We start from the raw sequence: 6,000 nt of genomic DNA, 5'->3' as shown, positions 1-6,000 counted from the left end.
TCCTCAAACATCCCAGCTACAAGCTGAAGTCCCTCTGTGATAGAAGCAGTGGCCTGGTCCAAGGTTCATTTGCAGAGGTGGTGCTCTGGTTATGATGAGTATCACACTGAATGACGTAGTGGTCCAGAAACCACCGCCATTGTCCTGTTTTCTCCTCCCCATCGTATTTTCAGAAGAAAAGCACACAGTCTCAGCCTCTGTATTCTGCAGGTACCAGATAGTTCAGGCAGGATATAGGGAGCCTGTAACCATGGAAGATCTTGGATGATCATCTTTTGTCTCCTCCTAAGTCATGAATCTGCAAAATAGAACTGGATATCTTGAAAAGACTGAGACATCTGCTCCTTTTACCTCAGATCCCAAGGCCAAATGTAGACGTTCAACTGTCCAGAGTAAATCTAGCTTAATTACTTTTTTGGACACTACAATGATTTCAACTTTACGACGATTTTAATGGGGACAGCATTGTTTTTATGCTCAGCTTATGTTTTGGTATTGTCTGTCTTCAAAGATCACTGCTCATGCAATGTCAAACAAGTCATCATCACCTCTGCTGGTATGTGGAAAGTGGCAAAAATCTCCTGTCAGTAACAGCACTTTCATCCCCTAAAGCTGTGCTTTTTATGCTTTGACCCATATCCCTTTATCTCTGCACAGATACTACTTTTGTTTACCTGCCACGTTCTTGCCCTGCAGGCCAGTTTTACCGCAGTGCTCCCCAACAGAGCAGCCTTCAGGTGCAATTTCAGTGCGCTGTAGTAATTATATTTGAAGGTTAATGTTTCATGAAAATATCAAAGCATTTCTGCCCCTCAGCTTTACTGCTGACTTTGGTAAAAGCCTGGTTTTCTTTCTTGTTTGTTTGTTGTGGTCTAATAGTAGTCTGTTTGGCAGCCTGACACTTGTTTCTATCCAAGGCTTGATCTACCTGGAAGAACTGAAGTGATATATGACCTGTGGTTTTGAGAGGTGAGGGGCGACAGATTTCTTTTTCTCCCTGAAAACTCTCTTGAGACTTAAAGGAATATTTGGAGCTATGTCATCAGGCTGTATTAGGCCAAAGACCTAATCAAAGGCCAGAAAGAAGGAGCCTGGGCTAGTGCCAGAAGAGCAGAAAAGATAATATTTATCTTCTGGCTTTGCTATATGACATAGAAAAGGAAGACTGAAAAAAGCAAACAAGAAAAAAAAATCTGGCTGTAAAGAGAATCCTTTTTCTTAGGAATTTGCATGCCATATCTCTGATGGCTTTTGCTTTCCCTATGTAATGTGGAAAAAGCCACCTTTCATTTAAAAACAAAATAAAATAAAATTACTGCATTATAAAAATAAACTGCTGAGAATCTCCTAACGCGCCAATACCACTACTCAAAAAGTAGGGAGACAAGCACAGACTGAAGGAGGATGGGGTTACATTTCATCAGAGATTCTGCTGGCTTTGCTCACAGTACGCTCCAGACATTCAATTAACATGCAGAACACGGTCTTGGGTTTTCTTTCTCCCAAGATTGATGGGCAATTGATTATATCTCCAGAGAAAGGTTAGGGTTAGGGCTGTTTCAAAATATGCTGCCTCTAAATTATGCAGAAGAGGGGAGGGATGGTTGAGAAGGAACCCGTCCAATTCCCCCCGGCAATATTCCAGTTGCTGCTTGCCTGGCCACCCCAGCTCGATCAGGTGCAGGGCGTCACACCCCAGCAGGTGGTGACCGGATTCAGCAGGGGTAGGGGCTCCAAGGACGATGTATGGAATCGCCCCCGAAAGGTATTTTCAGTACTTTTAAGCTGGCTCTCTCGGCCTTGATGCATACACGACTGTAGCTGTGAGAAATGAGAGACGCTTGCCTAGCAATATGTCCTGTCTGCGCGAGGGTGGAAGACGCTATTGACAGCGTGGTGTCGCATAGCAGGGCCTCAGATTTCAAGTGTGAGCTGAAAAAATCAGGCTGCATAGGCAATGAAGACAGATTTCCTTGAGGATTGAGTGTTATTTCAAAGCACAGGGTTCCCAGACTCCCTTGGTGTTACAGACGTGTGCTAACGACGGGTCAAATTTTGAGGTATTTTGATGACAAAATGCCTGCTGAATTCAAAGCAAGGAAATTCTGACTCTTCCCTGTTGTGTTCCCGATAGCAGAAGCAATGCGGAGTCAGGGGCTCCTTGGCTGCAGCCCGAGCACAACCTTCTCTTCCAGGTTTCCTCAGGAAGCCTCATTTCACCTGTGCTGCACAATCCCCCCCTGTTCTCCAGGTTCCTGCCCCTTGGTAGACTGCCATTCATATCCGTGCGCTACAGCCTCTGTGAATTGGCCACTTCCCTTTCTCCTGTAAGTAAAACCATAATAATGCCTTCCTCGATGCATTGTACAAATTGTTACTGTGTATAAAACTAGCTTTATCTGGTTTAGTCACTGATGAGCTGAAAAATAAAATAGCTGCTATAAAACCATGTGAAATACGGGTTTTATAAATTAGATTTTGTGTGGGAGAAAAAAGGCTGGCTGTTTTTTTATGTTGTTCATATATCATTTTCAAACCTTTGTTGCTGAATGTGATATAGTTTGATAGCTAAAAATATCACACCAGTTTTGTGATGGAAAATGTTATTAACATGAAAATAAGTACGGGCATCTGTACATAGGTAAGAGATAACTAGCACGAGAGAATATATGAAGTGAATAGAAGCTTTTCAGACAGGAAGAAAGGACAATTTTGCTTACATACAGCACATTGGTTTAAAATATATTTTTGACTTTGCATACGTTTTGAGCTATTTAGCTGAAAATTAGGCACTGCGTCTAATTATGATCTCAAACCCCACGGACAAATGCTACAGGCTCAATACTTTGAAATGTAAATGTAACCACAGTAATGATACTTACGTGGGGGTAATAAAATGGTAAATATGAGACGCACCATTCAAAAGATTCAGAAAGAATACCTGGGGCAGGTAGGAAGAACAAGAAAAGTGATGAGAAATAGGATAAAGATTTTCAAAGTTTGACAACTATACATAGTCTATCTAGTCTAGAACCTCCTCCCAAAGGTCACAAATTGATGCTTCAATGCTGGCCAAAAAGCATAATGCATCTGACTGATGGCAGTACTGAGGTTTTTGGGGGTGGATGAGGTGAGGGTGTCTGCCTGACCTTCACGTTGTCACAAATTTATGCCCTAGTGCCTGAGAGTTGCTGATGTGTATTTGAGCATTAATTAGGTCAGATGTGAACTATTTAATTATTGGCCAACTAACAGAGCTGCTGCTGGCTTTAAATTTCTCAAGGTCCCTGTCATTTGAAATGTAGCGTTCCTTTAGAGAGCCGTTCTGTTCTTGAAAACTCAGATGAGAAAAACCTGCCTTAAAAGTATCCCCAGTTCTGAAAGTAGTTTCAAGAGTTATGTCAGAAGGTGGTGCCTCATCAGGGGAAAAAAAAAATAAAAAAAAGTAAAAATGTATGCATAGATGATAGAAAAGAGCAGTTTCACGCAATAGTCGCTCCTAAAATCACTGCTGTGAGAGAAGAGGCCCACATGGGGTCATGGTGCTTTCCCAGCCAGCTGGCAATTTGGGAGATGGTTGGTGAAACGTTCAAAATTTGCGGATACCAAAGAGGACAGCAATGGCTGATATAGAGAATCAGAGCAACGATTAACCCCGAGGTTAATCGTTGAAGGGCCAGGCAAGCAAGGCAAGATCACCCCTCAGGCCTGTAGCAGCTCACGCCGTAGTAGCAGCGGTTGGGCAGAGCTCTCCCTCCAGTACCTCAGCTCAGAGAGGCCAGAGCAGGTACCCAGAGGGATGGCTTGAAAAGCTTTTCATTACCACTGGGTGGAGCTGAAGCCCTTTTTGTCCAAGCTGCTCCTTTCATAACTTCCTCCTCTTTCGTAGAGAAAAATTGTGAATCAGGCTGTTTACAGATCGATCTGGAGAGCTCGTTATCCCGCTGACCTCGTTCTGCTGGAAGGGGAGGTCAGTGAGTGTGCTTCACGGGGGCTGGGGTGGGGGTTCTCCAACAGCGTGTGGTTGTTTGGGCTGAAATGTCAGACACCACCAGGACTTGGGATGAATTTGTGGTTAGGCAGTCATATAAAATCTTCGTTGTCTTTAAATGGCTACAGTATACCAGCCATAAAACTCAAACCTGAAGGAGTGAAGGGAAAAGAGCTGAAAGAAATGTATCAGGGTGAAGAATGTGTGTGTTAAATAATAAGTTTTCCTTGTTTCTCAGTTCAGCTTTTCTGTTGTAAATGATTCTGAGTGACAGCAGCAGATCCACAAGATGGGAGTTTGGATCAGACATAAGGGAAATAGGACTTGTTTTGAAACCAAATTCCCAGCAGATGGACAGGGCAGCAGGAGGGTGAAAGCAGTTGTCCAGATCACTTGGTGCTCATTAGTTGGTCTTTGTCCCATCCCGCTTAGCTGGGCTCCAGCGCCCTGTTTTCCACCTGCAGCCAGGCTCCCCGTATCTCATTCTGATTTATCTTCTCAGTGTTTTGCTAAACGCCTGCTTTTCCCACAGCTGGATCGGACTAGAGCCTAGTCTCTTGAAATCTGGCCATGTGTACAATGGCAATTTAGGAGGTTTCTGGCCCCACTTGCCCTCATTGCCCCTCTCGTGGGTGGCTGATGCACTGCAAAGGCAGCCTGGTGGGTCTTCTGTCCTGTGGCTGCCACAGATCACCCCCTGGGCAAGCAGCTTATAACACCAGTGAGCTGAGCTTCCTGAGATGTGAATTCCCCTAGTGAGGAGCTCCATTTAATGATCCCTATTGGATTTATTTATGGTGGCTGAACATCTCTATGCCTCACAGCTCTGAGAGCAAAAACCTCTTCAGCAGATACAGCCAAATCCAGCAGGGGCCATGGCTTCAAGCTTTGGTACTACAAAGGTCTGATGGCATAACTGTGTCAGAAGAAGTTACAGGTGTAGATGTACTACTGTTGACCAGCACATGCTCTTGTTACCTCTATTCATGTTGTTCAGGCCACAAAAAGACATTTACATTGCAAACAGCTGTGACTATGGAAGAACATACTGCCCACTTGAGGCTTGTTATTGCTCTTCACATGGAGGCTGCAGCCCCTTTCATTTGCAAGCAGAAGGTACTGCGCCCTAGCCCACTTTAGGCAATGTCCAGTGGAGTGATTTAAAGTGATGATGAAAACGTTTAGCAGCTTTGGTCAAAGAACATGAAAACACTCTCAGAATTTCCTTTGTGGGCCCAGCTGGGTAACTCACAGCTGGCAGACGCTCATGGACAATGGTGAGTCAGAAAATCTTCAGTCCACTCAGCCAAAAAAGCTAGATGAGGATGTCTCTCATTGGACTTGAGAGATGGGACAGTTCAGTCAGCAGAAAAGCTCTTTCTGTTGGTTCTGTTGCTAATAGGAAACCTTGCTGACATAGCTTTGCTAGTACAAGTATAGCTGTGAAGATACTATGGCATGGAAATAACCCTTGTTTTCTCGTTTGAAATCATCCAGAACATTTACAAGATGCTTGAAATTTTCCTGTTACTCAGTAGTTCCCTGACACTCTCCATCACCAGTCTTACATCTGTGCTCATCTCATTCCTTCCTTCTTTCTAAACCCGTGTCAGGACCAGCACCCATGGCGCACCCCGTTCATTGAAGACTTCTATCTCTACCTGGCACCACTCTTGAATGCACTAACCAAAACAGAGAATCATCATAGAATCACCTAGGCTGGAAAAGACCTTCCAGATCATCAAGCCCAACCATCAACCTGACCTGTAGAGTCCCATTACTAAGCCAGATCCCTGATTGCCGCATCCACACATCTCTTAAATACTTCCAGTGATGGGGGCTCCCCCACTGCTCTGGGCAGCCTGTTCCAGTGCTTGTCCACCCTCTGTGTGAAGAAACTCTTCCTAATGTTCAATCTGCACCTCCCCTGGCACACCCTGAGGCCATTTCCTCACATCCTATCACTTGTCACTGGAGAAAGGAGACCAATTAGCTATGGTGGCTACCCT

The 6,000-nt window shown here is 44.4% G+C and overlaps 1 protein-coding gene across 1 annotated transcript in view; it reads left to right on the top strand.

The window, feature by feature from the left end:
* Window positions 1-3,875: 3,875 nt before the first annotated feature.
* RALGPS2 (Ral GEF with PH domain and SH3 binding motif 2) overlaps window positions 3,876-6,000 on the top strand; it is a 144,460-nt gene continuing 142,335 nt past the window's right edge. Inside the window, exon 1 of the mRNA XM_048073382.2 lies at window positions 3,876-3,970. The gene's annotated coding sequence lies outside the window, so the exon portion shown is untranslated. The remainder of the gene's footprint in view (window positions 3,971-6,000) is intronic.

The sequence above is a fragment of the Anser cygnoides genome, chromosome 8 (assembly GCF_040182565.1).
Source record: "Anser cygnoides isolate HZ-2024a breed goose chromosome 8, Taihu_goose_T2T_genome, whole genome shotgun sequence".
NCBI lineage: Eukaryota > Metazoa > Chordata > Aves > Anseriformes > Anatidae > Anser > Anser cygnoides.
The sequence above is the reverse complement of the archived record's forward strand: the minus strand, read 5'-3'. Positions and strand labels throughout refer to the sequence as shown.